This window comes from Sus scrofa, chromosome 13, assembly GCF_054392235.1.
Source record: "Sus scrofa isolate SSC_HxYL_T2T_F1_AM1 chromosome 13, Sscrofa_HxYL_maternal_Yorkshire_Landrace_v2.0, whole genome shotgun sequence".
NCBI lineage: Eukaryota > Metazoa > Chordata > Mammalia > Artiodactyla > Suidae > Sus > Sus scrofa.
Window position 1 is genome coordinate 128,076,959 of NC_139395.1, and position 16,005 is coordinate 128,092,963.

Sequence of the window (16,005 nt, forward strand, 5' to 3'; positions counted from 1 at the left end):
AGATATTATAGGGTTTCATGCCTCACCTCACTATATATGAAGGAAAATGGTTACCTTCATATATAGTAAGGCCATTTTACTTTCTGTTTTAATTTTTTTATTTTAATTACAGATCTAGGTTTTGTCCCATTGTTCTAATACAATACATCTTTACTGTTTCACTTAGTGTTCTTAAATAACAGTGGTTCATAGATCCCTTATGGAAACCACAAAAGCAGATTTCCTGTTGAAAAAACATGGTATAATGTGTAGGTAAATTAATTTACATGAGAATAAAACAAAGCATTATCCAAATGATAGATCTTAGAGTTCATGTAGGAGAATTGAATTTCCTTGAATGCAGCTCTGCCGTGTCCCTTTTTTTTTTTTTTTTTTGTCTTTTTGCCATTTCTAGGGCCACTCTGCGGTGTATGGAGGTTCCCAGGCTAGGGGTCAAATCAGAGCTGTAGTCGCCAGCCTACGCCAGAGCCACAGAAACACGGGATCCGAGCCGCGTCTATGACTGCCGTGTCCCTTTGATAAACACTCTTCCCCACTTTGGCCTTGAATTTAAACCATTGATTTAATGTTTCTTAAGTTATTGGCAACCTAGGATATTTTTCTGCCTTATCTGATTATGTTGACACAACTGTGGGCTGCACTGCTGTCACATTGTCACATCTGAAATATATTTTAACTGTTATGTTATGCAGTGCATAATTTACATGCTATCCTTACTAATCCTGAAGCCAAGAGAAGGAGTTAGAAAAGGAAGCTTTGTGTCTCACAGGAAATAAATATTATTTTCTAAATCAATTCAGAAGATTTTAGTTCCAAAAATATTAGAGATGGTTGGAGGGTTTTTATAGAAGTTCTATATAACAAACTAAAGTGAAGGATTACTTTTTATTAAGATAGTTTTGAATAAGGATAGCTGTAAAAATTGTATATATGGAAACCTGAGAAATTCATTTCAAAGTTGATAAAACAGGGGAAAGTTGGGTTGTATAAAGATACATTTTAAAAGTTCAAGACTGGTGGAGTCATATTCTACATAGACAAATGGTGTTCACTGCTGTCATCCTAGATTGGTAGCTCTCAGCACTTTCTGCACAATTTTAATCATTTGGGAACTTTTAAAAAAAGATTGTTGATGGTTGGCCTTATTTCCAGTAGATTCTAATTTGACTGACCTGGAGTATGTGAGACTCTGGTATCAGTATTATTTAAATTTCTGCTAGTGATTCTATTTGCATTCAGAAGAGAAAAGCACTGCCCTAGAACTTTTGTCAATTTGGAAACGGCATTGTTGAATTTTATATAATAATAACATTAGGACAATGTAACCTTAAGCAATAGCATTATAAAATCCTGCTCACTACTGAAAATAAACATGTTGCGATGAATAAACATATAAGCATTTATATATATATACACATATATATATATACTGTATACAAATACCAGTTTCTATCATATTTTGTAGGAACTTCCTCTGCCTTGAGATGAGTGAGAATTTATTTGAAGAAAAACCCTTCAGATTTATGAAATTATCTTTGTGGAACAGAAAACACAAAACTGATCAATATTTTTAATTTACCTTCTAGTGTATTTATTCTTTATTTACACAATATAGTTTTACTGAGTAATAAGTATATGCCAGGTACTACTATAAGTGCTTGGGGTGGGACAGTGAATAAGAGACAAAATTCTTGCCTTCATAGAGCTTATCTTCTGGTAATGGGGATTTAAAATTCATTTAAAATTTAATATCATAGGTTTATTTTCTTTGTATTTCTTTTTAGGTTGACTATGAATTTCCATCTTCTGTAATGATATAAAATTCCTTTTTAAAATAAGCACTTACATTTTAAAATTGAGTCTAATAAAATATATAAAATTACTAATAATCCAGGTAATACTTTGATGTGTCAAAATTATGAAGAAACATGAATGACAGATACTTAGCCACATTCTTGGCATCCATATGTGGATGCTGAAATAGCTTAGTTGCTCAAAGACATAGGAGAAAATAGAGTTGTAAGCTTAACTTATATTTTTGGAAGTATATTCTTTTAGAGACATTTTAGTATTCTTAATTCAGCATATGTTTTATTTAAACTTTGTATAAGAATATTAGCTGCCATTCAGTAAAATCAGATATATTCTACATTCTATTCTGAAACTTATCATCCTGTATGCAAAATAATAAAAAGCTGGAAGACAGATGAAGGAGAAAGAATCCAGAAGAGAATAAGCAATTAAAATATGCTTCTGAATGGAGATAGAAGTGATAAAGGCCGTCCTTGAGAATAACGTTGATTTGAAACAGAAGAGCACAAGCCTTATTGTTCACTTGAGAGAACAGACCCATAATGGTCTTTACTATGAGTTAGTGTTATGTTTGGAAACATTAGCATTCAAATTAAGTGTCATGCATACTATTACTGTGCATGTTTGCACATGACTAAATAAAACCTCCAGAAAAGGCAATGTCTGTATGAATGCAGTGTTTCTAGCATTATTTTTCTGTGAGTCTTTCCCTGGTGGTAGATCTGAGTCACTGAAAATCCTCAGTCATTGAAAAGGTCATACTAAAAAACTGACCTGAATAAATGCAAATTATAAAATAAACCATAGTTTACTACTTTATTGTACTAAGCGATACTATGACTTACATGGCATAGTTAGTTTCCTAGAATGATCTGTTAGAACAATTACTTTTGATATCTAATGATCTATCAATCTTTAATTCAAGGCTTAATAAAAGACACCCACGACCCTGAGGATATGGCAATAAATATAATGCAAAGTAATTTAAAAAGAATTAGGATGTAGGATTTTATCATTTCTATACTTAGAGCTTTGAGAACCACCTTTATACTTGTTGAGTTTGACCTACAACTCCTCATAGACAGACCTGAAGATTGAATTTTCTGTTATTGTGAAATAAGAACTGGGAAAAAGTGGGGATTAGTTGTGATAAGATCATTGTTGATTTGAAGCAATGTAATTTCTTGGGTTTACTAACAATGAAACACTCAAGAAAGTTTTCTTGTTTCCAAGTCCAATAAATATTTTAAACTCACAAGGTAATGTACTTTTTTTGGTACAGATAATATCTGTTTTTGGATAAGATGTTCTTGTGCGTTTGTATTTATTGCGCTTCCATTTGTACAAACCCAATGCATTTTTATACTTTAGCAAAAATAGAGATTCATTTTGGAGATGGTTTTATCATTTCTCCTTCATTTCTCTCAGATTATTCTTTAAATTTACAAATATGTTCTTTAATTTTTTAATGGCCCTAAAATAATAATCAGCTTCTTAAAAGTTTTCTTTTCTTAGGAAAAAATATGTTTAAAGTATGGAAATTTATGTTAATATAGTATTTAGAAACTGAATAAAATGCACTGATTGAAGAGTATATTTATCCACTTTGAAATGAAAATTAAAAGAAATATATAAAATGTAACCAGGCGTGCCTCTAAGTGTCTCAGTGCAAAGAAATCTTTTTGAGCATAGAATCACGTGATTTAGGATATATTTTGATGGCCATGTAGAGGGGCAATGAATGAACCATTCTGCTTAATTTTATTTTACTAGGAAGTGTTGGAACTCTAGGGCTCTATATCAGGTCCTCTGTTTTCCTCTAGTCCCCTCTACCAGAGAGGAAGAGAATTGAATTGGGCGTATAGAGAACACGAAGAGATTTTAAAAACAGAAACAACAAAAGGTCTGTGTTCTTCTCTCCCAGAATAATGCAATTGGGGTAGGAGGGAAGGAAGTCAGGCATATTTATTTTAGGAAAAAAATATACCCTCCCTAACCTTTCTTAAGAATCCCTATGAGGCAGAATAATAAGAGTTGTACAAAGGAAGTAAGTAAATTAAGAGAAGTTCTAGAAAAAAATTACGTGATTCGAAAGGAAAAATGGGGAGTTATGATTGGAGACAGCAAAAGATATTAACATTCATTTGTTTCCCATTTTTCTCCCTACTATGAGTCACAAAGTGTGCTAGAAGCTGGGGAGACAGGAAGCAGAAGCAAATCAAGTATCTGTTCTCCTGGGGCCTCTATCCAAGTGAGTGAGACAAACTCAAATATAAAATTGCAATTGTACCAAATGACATGAGATACTAAAAACTGCTCAAGTCACAGGGATCAGGGGGACTTCTTCAAGGAGGTGACCCAAGTGGACTTCATGGAGAAACCTCCATTTCTGCTGAGGATTCTTGTCTGTATACATCACTATTAGGATATAGCCTGCATAGAAAGATGTGTAAATCACTGCTGTTAAGAGAAAGAAAAAAAGAAATTTGAAAAATGTTATATGTATATTAGTTTCCCAGGGCTATTGAGGTAAAGCACTGTAAACTTGGTGCCTTAAAACAACAGAAACATATTGTTACAGTTCCGGAGGCTAGATGTCTGAAATCAAGATGTCAGCAGGGCCATACCCTCTCTGAAGATTGTAGGGGAAACCATTGAATGGCTTTCCCTACGCGTTTGCTGTTGCTAGTGGTCCTTGGCATTCCTCGGTTTGTGGACACATCATTACTGTCTCTGCTTCTATCACCATGTGACTTTCTCCTGTTTGTGATTCTGTGTCCAACCTTTATTCTATGGAATGTCAGACTTTAAGACTATAGGCTCACCTGACTCCAGTATAACCTCATCTTAACTTCATTACATTTGCAAAGACTCTACTTCCAATAAGGGCATATTCACAGGCCCTGGGTGAATATGAATAGGGGTGTGTGTCTGTGTATGTGACAGTATTCAGTACATGTAACCCCCCAAATGGCTAAAAATATCAAGTCTGTGTTCAAATCTCTTATCTGAGAAACTGAAAATAGCATTTGGTTAGGTGTTTGTGAATACTTGATTCTAATCATGGATATCTTAAAAGCTGGCAGATATGTTATTACCCTATAATGTATTAAAGAGCCTCAGAAGATGAGGAAAAAATGTCCTGGGCATAAAATCAGAAGTGGTAATTCATTTAGTATTCATCTATCTGTGGCATTCCATATCTCTAAATATTCTTAACACTTTAAAATATAGCAACCAAAAAAAGAAGTAATTTATTTTTGTAGGTAGCAATGATTTTTTGGAATAATTACCTCATACACATATATACATATATCACATTTTGCTTGACACTTAAATTTCTGAATTTTATTAACATTGTTTTAACTTATTCTACAAATTAAACCCTTCCATTCTTTTAGGAATTAGCACAGTTAGGTATAATAAATTTCAAATGACACAGACCAGTATGTAAAAGTATAGCAAAAACTGAATGATAATAAAGGATATTTAACCGAGATTTCTTCCACAGAGGGGTGGGAAAGAAACCCAAAATGCGGATCTGCTGATATAAAATTATAGGAATCTCATCTGCAAAGAGGTTAACCAGCTGTTCTGTGGTAGATACAAAAGAAAATAATTTCCTTAACCAGACTGTAATTTCATTAATCTGAGTCAATTTAAGTTTAGAAATTATCAAAAATTTAATTTTATTTAGGGACACCTTGTTTTTAATATATCTTATTTTAATAAGAATTATATTCACAGTTTATATAGCTTTCAACGTATTTATTATTTGCTTTATCTGTCAACAATTCTTTTCGTAGTTTCTTCATAGTATCAATCACTTGTTAGTGTTAAGTACTATTGAGAAGTTGCTTTTGTCTAAGCCCATCAGATGTGGTGAGACCAGACTGAATGGTGATTCTTTGTCTATTTATGCTTCAGGGTTTAGAAAGGTTCATTTACACTGTCCTATAACATTTACTGATTCTGGCAGTTTAGGGACAAAGTGAAAAGGCAGAGAAGAGAAAAAAACTAAAACTAGAGAAAGAATGGCAAACAAAAAATGTGATGAAAAAACATGATTCATGAAATTGCATAATTTTCATTTTAGTGAGTATTTCCCAAGTAAATTATTTTAGATAGATTTACACAGCTTGGCCAATTGGTTATAAAGTAAAAACATCAGTCAGATTATTATTTTTCTTTCCAGTGTGGTCATGGAAATAATCTCATTGATCTAATAAATGCATTTCCTCATTTTATTAGTTAAGAAAATTAAAAGCTTATGGAATGGAAATCAAACTTATAATTTTAAAGGATTTAGTTTTTCCTTTCAAAAGAGGAAAACTTCTGTTAACCTTTTTTCCTAATGAACAAGCACATCATTTGCTTAGGGAAGTTGTTTGTGTTGGCTTTTCAGTTCTTTTGTGTTGATGAATTGCAGGTTTTTCAGACCTCATACTTTCATCACATAATTTTCTGACCTCAATTACACTACTCAGAATACAACAGGCAATGAGTAATGGCATTGTTCACAGGGCTTTTGAAAGTTGCACTTACGGGATGAGATAAAAACATATTATGGAATTTTCGATTAGGATATCTTGTATTCAGCTAGTTTGCATATCAATTGGAATTTTTAAAATCTTAAACTTTAAATTGCTCATATGTTATGACTTAAAAAAGTAGTGAACATGGAGAGAGACAGTGATTTATTTTAAAAATCTATTTTAACATCTATTTATTTTAAAATCTAATAATAAATAATAATAAATAAAATCTAATAATAAATAAAATCTATTTATTTTAAAATATAATAATAAATCCTATCTGGGGTGATTGGTTGAGTAATCCAGAGAAGAGGCAGTGTTAAATGATTAATAGTAATATATAAAAAATATGTAAGTGGAGACACTTTCAACTGACTACATGTCCTGGGACAAAGAGAGTCAGAAGAATTAGGAGGGAGGAAGGGGTTACAGAGGTTGCATTTGCCCATTGCACTAGAGGACATACCAAACAATCTTTTATTAGGACATACTGAATGTTAAGGAAATCAGTTGTATATTACAGTTTTTATATTACCATTTTTATGCAATGTAAATTCTGTTGACCAACCTTTCTCTAATCAAATAGCTATTTGATTTACCTATGCTCCCTGTTTTCTTTTTAAAACATACTGAATTAAGGTTGGTGCACACTGAATGCTTTTGGAATTGCCTACCTGAGTACTGCTGCTCCCTCCTCTTGAGTTGTATGCCTAACAATTACCCAGCCTGTTGAAGATTACCAAAGCCTTGATAATTGAGAGTTCATTCTAAAGCCTGTTTTGTTCATCCATTTTCATGTGTACCCTCAAGCGGTTATCTGCAATAATGGCAGACAGGTAAAAACTGCTAATCCTTAAAGAAGAGAGTGAATAATTATAAAAAGAGAAAAAAGAGAAAGTCTAAATTGAAAGAGTAAAAGACAAAAGAGAGGGAGATTTAAACAAAAATCAAACAATCAAAGGAGAAAGGAGTAAAACAAACAAAAATGGTGATGACCGGTGAAATTAACAGAACTAGTGTGTTTAATTATGTTTCTTTGGATTAAGATTATTTCCATGCTTTATATTTTGGTATCATAAAAGTTCTAGTCAATGTGAGTGACATTATCTGAAAACTCCTTTATTCTTATTCTAATCTTCTCCAAAAGTAAACCAGCATCTGGTTATTGAAATTTAGTTGATTTGCTTTCTATAATAATAACAATAATAGCAAACATTTATGTAGCACTTACTGTATATCAGGCATTATGCTTTGTGCATGATATACACATTTATTTGAGCCTTACAACCACCAATGAGGTGCTCTATTATTAGCCCATTTTACAGATGAGGAAAGATGGAGATGAATGGAGTCAACCAAACACTGGGATATATTTATTGGAATCTCATATCCCTATCACACCAAACACACAAAATCAGGTTGTTTTTTAGAATTCAAATTGCAGACAAGCTTTTTCAGATGTTAATTGTCTACTAAGCAAAACACCTCCTTTTACAACTGAGGAAACTCAGGTTCAAAGAAGGAAAAGGATTTCTTCAAAGGCCTGCAATAAACAGGTAAGCCTGCAAAAAGTGAATCCTACACTTAGATTTCCACTTGCCCTCCATCAATGAATTTTGGTGCAAGTCAATAGAATCTTAAACTCTTAATACATTTTGACTTCATGTTCAAATCAATATAACCATTACATATATTCGGCTTACAAATTTTCTTAGTGGAAATAACCTACATGTTGGAGCAGAGTCTGCCCAAATAACTCGTGGTAAACCAATATTTCAACACATGGTAAATTCATTTCTAGCTAGAATTTTTCCTGTCTGACAAAGCACAATTTTTTTTTTTTAAATCAAGATTCACCTCCCACTGCAGGCAAAGCCTATATTTTAATCTATTTGTATATGCTGTTCAGAGCTAAAACTCTGCCTGCAATACTATTGTCAAATTGTATTTATGCTTGTAGCAATGAAGACTAATCATCTATTAGAAGAAGTAAAACCATTTATCAACCTGTAGAAATACTAAACCTTTATAAGGAAATTTACTACCTGTAGAGTTCATCCTGCCTGAGAAATGCCAATTTAAAAATTGTAACTTTAAGATTACTATAAAAAGCCAAAACATTAAATTTTTAAATAAAAGTATAAACACAATTTTTTGTTGATGAGTGTACTACTAGTTTCCCAGAATTTAGGAAGCACATTCTATTTCCTTTAGTTTGAATTGAAGCAGAATAATGTAGCTAATAAGGCCTCTACTCTATTTCATGTCTAGGATTTTAATATAAATGTAATATATTTTTCTCTCACCTACAGGTCTGGAATTATAAAAGTTTTCCAAAATTAGGTTTACTTCATTAACATTAAAAAGCAGGCTAATGACAATAGCTAGTGGGGAGAAAATTACATGTTTAAAAGGTAAATATTTTTCAATTTTCTCTCCAAAGATTTATTTTTACGATTGTCTTTTATACTATACATGCTTTTCCTAAGGAGTCTTGGCCTTGACAGTTGTTAGATTTATTTGAAATGTGTTAAATTTTGTACACTCCAATTTACCAAAGAAAGTATATTTCTCCCTTTTTTTTTTTTTTTGTTTTTTTGTTTTTTTGCCTTTTCTAGGTCTGCACCCACGGCATGTGGAGGTTCCTAGGCAAGGGGTCTAATTGGAGCAGTAGCTGCTGGCCTACACCGGAGCCACAGCAATGCAGGATCCGAGCCATGTCTATGAACTATACCACATCTCACAGCAACACTGGATCCTTAACCCACTGAACGAGGCCAGGGATCGAACCCACAACCTCATGTTTCCTAGTCGGATTCATTAACCACTGAGCCACGATGGGAACTCCAGAAAGTATATCTCTTTCAATGCTTACTAATACATGCATCAGTTATTCATAGAATAACCCCTTAATTAGTACCACTGGCCATATTATTCCCTGATATTGAAATAGTATGATAGCTATCAAAATAGCAATGAATTTAAATAATGGCTAAGACTTATTTACGGAATAATAAATGCATTACAGAAATTAGGCTTCTGAATTGTACCTGGTAAATACTTAGAATACCATTGGCTAATCAGCTACTGAAAGGGCATGTGTAATGTTAACTAAGGTAGTTCAAGCTTTGGACATGGACATGTTCCAATATTAAAATTATTGCCAAACTGATATTCTTATATACAACCTTTTGCTTTTAGGTCATTGAATTTTGCAGGAGGATGCAAGAATGCTTTCTCTCTCAAATGGAGAACTTCTCTAATTTAATTACCTTTCATTGATGTGCCAGATAGGTAGATTTGAAAAACATAAAAATAGCAAATTAGCTGTTAGTTCAGAAGTCAGCTTTAACCAGAGGATCAAGTACCTATTAAAAGAAATATGAATTATTCTTCCAGTTCACTGCCCTGCCCTACATCTAAAATATATAATATACATAAATGTCAACTTGGAGCTCAGTTCAGTTCAGCATCCATGTGTTGACCAGCTTTTATGAACCACCTTCTTTGTTAGGCTCTGGAGACTGAAAGGTAAATACGACATGAATCCTGCCCTCGATAACCATTCAGTTCATCTGTGGAAGATAGATCAGTAAGCACAGGATGGTACCACAGTAGAAGTATAGGCAAGCCTATCCATAATCTAAATGTTCCATAGGATCTTTTTGGAGGCCTTGCTAAGATTCCATAGATCAGGAGTTGGCAACCTTTTTTTCTGTGGGGCTAGATAGTAAACATTTTCAGCTTTGCCAGATATGCAGCCTCCGTCACAACTACTTAACTCTCCCATAATAGCTCAATAACAGACATATACAATATTTAAAGGAAAGCATCTGAGTCATCTCTAAACCTCTGGTAGAAATAGTCATGCTAGACTAGTACCTACTGCTAGAGTAGTACTTTTAACCTCTGTATCCTTCTCACCACAATTATTTCCTTTATTTTTTCCCCCTCCTTTTTTTGTTTTCTTCTTATTCTTTTTTTCTTTCCTATCTTGAGTTGAATCCTGACTCCATAATTATAATCAGTTATACTTAGAGCATGACCATAACAAAGAGATCTTAGTCCCTTATTTCATAAGAACTTTCAATATTAGTATGTTACACTTTAAAACCTTTTTTTTTTTTTTGTATGTGGTCCATGCTCAATTACATTATAACTCATTTAATCCTTAAAACTAGCCTGTGAGGTAGGTATCATTTAAATTTCACATATAAGGAAAGTAAGCTTGGAAAAGAGAAGTGATTTGCTCAAGACTATTCAGCCTGCAGAACCTGGGAAACACATGTTTAATGCACTTGTCACAGTCATGACCTTTAACACACCACAGCATGCATAGAAAACTCCAGTCCTATTTATGGAATCAATAGCTAGCATGACCAGTTAACTTGTCCTGATTTGTCAGGGGCCCAGGGAATTCCCCAGAGAGGAGACTTTCAGGCTAAAACTGGGAGAGTTCTCGGCAAACTAGAATAGTTTGATCACCATCAATAAATAGCCCCAGCTCTAATTTCAGTGCCTCTTAAACTTGAATGTGCCTAAGAATCATCTAGAGATATTGCTATCAGATTCTGATTGCATAGACTTGGATTAGGCCTGGGAATTGGCATTTTTAACAAGCTCCTCTGAATAATGAGGTATTCTTGTCCGATCTCAGGGCTGATCCAGACCTCATCAGTCACAATCTGCTTTTTCACAGGATTCCCCAGGTGATTCACACATTCAAGTTTAAAAAGCTCAGTTCCTCTAGTCCACTTGTGATTGGGATAAAATAATCTCTACCTGTGTGTACTTTTCCTGGTTTTAGTGAGCCTTCCTGAATACAGCACAACTCTTTTCACTAATTTGCCTTTTTCCACCTTGCTAGGAGGTCAGACATCTCTTTCTTATACATTTACCTAATGGCTCACTCCTTATTTTTCCTAATATCCTATAACTTTCTTGACCCCACATATTTGAGCTCAATATTGGGTGTTTGTTTCTGCAGCTGTTATTCCACAAAAAGACAATTATTCCACTTGAAGATTTCAGCTTTTCAGCATCAAATAGAGCCTTAGAGTCATTTACTTTCAACTACAAAACTGTCCATGAGAATGTAGTCTGTAAGATTGTAAAAACAGTAAATTATTGTCTCAAAATATCCCCTGTGGCACCCACCAAAAAAAAAAAAAAAAAATTATTTGCAGTGGGCACTTCCTCTTGCCATTATTTCACTATAATGGAAGGTTATAGAAATTATACTGACAGTGATTTCTATGTTTTTACTATAGGTTAGGCATTGTTCTAAGTAATTACATTTTATGATGTGCTCTTTTTACCCTGATTATCAAGTATATCTACTGAGCAGAAAAACGCTAGTAACTTGTCCAAAATCAAAGAGCTAGTCGTAAGTGGTCAAGTCAGAAATAGGGGCCAGGAAGTTCATTCAGGTCCAGTGTAAATGACTTTGACCTGTACACTATGTGTTGACTATATTTCAGCCCCATGAGTGTTTCTTTCATAGCACTGACCACAATTTATAATTATCTATTTTAATTTTCACTTTCAATCTGCCTTTTGGATTTAACCCCCTTGTGAAAGGGATCATCTTTGTTTGGCTCCCCATTACATTTCTCAAGTTCCTGACATATACTAGGTACTCAGTAAATACTTTTTAAATGAGTGAATAAACAACAAAATAGTATAAGATTTGTACTCTATATACATGCAAAGTATAAAGTACTACAGAAGAGAGAAAGATTAAGTCACCCTGGGAGAACTGGAATCTCCGAAAACACTTCTGCCTGAGAAATGTTGTAACTTTGGAAACTAGGTTGATACTTTCACAGCATCTATTATTGGTCAAACTTCCACTTGAGACAATTACAGCTCTCCATGTTAGTAATAAGCTGGAAAAGGCTTTTCAAGAAATTATATACTAAACAACAAGGTCTCATTTTATAGCACAGGGAAAAGAATGTGAAAAAGAATATATATACGTAAAACTGAATCACTTCGTTGTACACCAGGAACTAACACAACATTGAAAATCAACCATACTTCAATAAAAAAGAAAGAAAAATGTTATAGACATACATCTATTTAAAATTTGGTGTACATGTATTTCATTTTATTGTAGGTTTAAGAAGTCAAAACACAATCATCTGTCATATTCACTGGGGATTGGTTCTAGGACCTCCATGGAAACCAAAATCTATGGTTGCTCAAGTCCCTTCTGTAAAAAAGCAAAGTACAGTCAGCCCTTGGTGTCCTCAGGTTCTGTGTTTGAGGTTGGTTGAAACCATACCTATGGAACCTGTAACTACTGAAGGCCAACTATGATCATTTTTTCTTTGCTGTTAAAGAAGTCGATGGGCTTATTTGGAAATAGTGCCGCTGCCATAAGTCATCTTCAGAATATTTAAAAAATCACGCTTCCTAAGTTAATTGGTAAGATGTAACAGCATTTGGCTTAAAGCAGTAAACTGAGTTTGCAATACACCTTGAAATATCTACCGTGGTTAAGATGAGCTGTGTAATAGCCTTAAATACTTACTACTGCTCTGACTCGAAATCCTGTGATTCCAGCTTGCCAGGCTTCCTGCTTGTTATCACCTCTTTATCTTTACTTACTACAGTTCCCACCTGGAATGCCTTTCCCTTTGATTAGGCCTATTTGAAACTGAAGCTTTTTAAACCTACCCACAATCCTCCAGTGCTAAGGAGCTTTCCAGGAGGACGCCAGCACCCTGACTCTTGCCTTCTCTGCCCTCTGGTACTTATGCCTCTGACAGAATCTTTGATAATTCATTTTGTGGGGTGAGTGTTCTTTCATTATTCTTCTGTTGTTTGTTTTGAATAATTTCTTGCCTCCATAACTAGATCATGAATACCAGGGACTGTATCTTATACTTTTCTGAGTCGTTTCCAAACCAAAAATTGGACATATATCAGAGGTACAGGAAATTCTTCTTGAATGATTCATTTGATTTGAACTTTATCTAAAGCTGAGCATGTTTGTGTCATTTCTCTTGGCGTCATGTAGCATGTTTACTCTAGGGCTTTTCCAAGTTATTTAAACCTGATTCTAAACCCAAACATAGTTGGTGGAAGGCCTTTTTGTTTTGTTTTTCATTTTCTTCATAGAACATAGTTCTTTGTGATTGGGAGTCTGAGGTAGAAGGAAAGCGGAGAGAAAAAACATTTCATCTTCCTGCTAAGTGTACAGGGCCCTTGGGGCTTTTAACAGCCACCTCTAAATCAGTTGAACAGATATTTTTACTAAAAGAAGGGATGTAGTTTCTGAAATATTGAAAAGTTCCTTTGTCAAATTGTTATTACTGTTTGCATTTTATATTCAACAAAACCCAGATGTATTTGGACATATTTTTATTAAGCCTTTTCTCTTTGGATGCTGTGAGCATATGACTTGTTCATTCTTATGTGTGCATAGCTTTCTGTGGATGAGTATAGAAGTTCCTTTTAGGTTTTTTTAAATTTTCTTTTTTGCACAGTTAGTCTTATCACTGTAAAATTCCTATTTGTTTAGTCACTTATTAGAAAGATTAATGTTATATATAGCCTGTTATCTTTGATAGAAACTAGATTTTGAAGGTAAATAATCTTGGATACAAATTAAGCATTCTGGGATGTCTCTCCATTCTCCCAAATCTTAACATGTTCTGAGTTATGTTCTTTACAGAGGTAATAAATGTTATCCTAGGTGCCATAAAAAAGGGAGTGATATGTATGTAACTAATTGCACTGCTAGTAAATTTGTATCAGTTTACAAATTAACAAGTATCAGATTGTGAGTTTTGAAGTAAGTAACCTATTTTAAACCAGAACTGTTGGGAGAAGTGAGGGGCTGAAAATGGACTTACCTAGTAGGCTTGAGGAGAAGATATAAAGCAAACCCAATTGTAGGAAAATCAGGAGGAAGGACAGCTGTGCAAGCTGCCTTTAGCCTTCAGCTGAATAGCATTAGGGATATCAGGTGAAGGTCCTAGTCTACTCCTGGATGGGGCCAAGAAATTGTACCCAGCTGATAACTCCAAACAAGTTTCCTGGGGCTATAGATTTTAGGTCTGGAATGATCTGAAAAACTTTATTTTAGAAACACTTCCTCAAGAGATTCAGATCATCAGCCAAACTTGGGAATTACTGATTTCTTGGACTTAAAGAGCCCTTGCCCCAGGCCAATATTGGAGCTAGGAATATAGTTTCTTAGGCTGATGAAAAATCAAGTAGGCTATAAATGATGAGGTTGGGGCTGACATATACGCACTGCTATATATAATACATGGGTAACAGGGGCCTACTGTATAGGACAGGGAAATCTACTTGATAGTGTATGATAATCTATATGGGAAGAGAATCTGAAAGGGAATGTATATATGTATAACTGATTTACTTTGATGTACATCTGAAACTAATACAATTTTGTAAGTCAACTCAATGCCAATAAAATAAAAAGGAAAAAAATCAATTAGGCTAACAATCTACCATGGCCTAGTTGAAACTGGATCCTGTAGTGATGGGAGCTTTGTGTTCCATTTAGAAGAGTTTGGGTTTTATGCAGTAGGGGAAAAGAAGCCACTCGACCTCCTAGGATTCATTCTAGTTTCATGCTGGTCAAGCCATCATTGCTTATGGAGAGTCACTAGAAAATTATATTCTTATATTGAGCAAATTGAGTGCTCTTAGTAAAAACTGGTATAAAGAAAAAACTGGTATTTTTCTTCGTTTAAAAATAGTTTTTTTACCCTTAAATATACGTATTTTGTGAAAGTATATGTATTTATTTACTTTTTTTTGTTGTTGTTGTCTTTTTGCCATTTCTTGGGCTGCTCCCGTGGCATATGGAGTTCCCAGGCTAGGGGTCCAATCGGAGCTGTAGTTTCCAGCCTATGCCAGAGCCACAGCAATGTGGGATTTGAGCCGCATCTGCGGCCTACACCACAGCTCACGGCAACGCCAGATCGTTAACCCACTGAGCAAGGGCAGGGATCGAATCCACAACTTCATGGTTCCGAGTCGGATTCATTAACCACTGCGCCACGACAGGAACTCCTTATTTACTTTTTGAAAAAGGCAAGCCCAAATGAAATATTTTTATGGTAGTCCTCTAACATACATATATATATAAAACCAATCATAGATGATGACCAAATGCTTGTGCTAAGTTTTCTCTTGTTAGAGAAGTAGTTTCAAAACTCTAGCTGCCTCAAAAACCCCTGGAGGGCATATTAAAACACAACTTGTTGGGTTTTAGTCCCAGTTTCTGACTCAGAACAGAGTGGGCATAGATTTTTCACTTCTGGTATTCTCAGGTGATACTGATGTTGCTGGTCCCAAGATCATACCTTGAGAACTGCTGTCTTAGAGGATAGAGTGAACAGAGGAAGTAGTAATTTTCATTGGTGTTCTTCAAACTTAGTAAAAGTAGTGCTTAATTTTGGTGTGTTTATTGCCCACTGGACGAAATCGCCACATACCATCAATTTGCATATTAAAATGCTAATTTGGTAATAAACCACTATAAAAGACAATCATATTTTCTAATCCTAATAAAGAAAAAACAGGGACCAAATAATCATTAGGCAGGAAGAGTATATGCTGATTTGACATATATCAGAAACTGTTACCAATGTAACTATTTTGGCCTTTCTGAAGAAAA

At 34.3% G+C, this 16,005-nt stretch overlaps 1 protein-coding gene across 50 annotated transcripts in view; it reads left to right on the plus strand.

Annotated features, from left to right (window-relative positions):
- Positions 1-16,005, plus strand: part of NAALADL2 (N-acetylated alpha-linked acidic dipeptidase like 2) — a 1,339,033-nt gene that overhangs the window by 507,091 nt on the left and 815,937 nt on the right. For 2 of the 50 annotated variants that reach the window (XM_021071193.2, XM_084990328.1), the window contains exon 1: positions 13,044-13,145. The exons of the other annotated variants lie outside the window; for them this stretch is intronic. The gene's annotated coding sequence lies outside the window, so the exon portion shown is untranslated. Of the gene's footprint in view, positions 1-13,043; positions 13,146-16,005 lie in introns of those variants that run through there. 50 annotated transcript variants of the gene reach the window in all.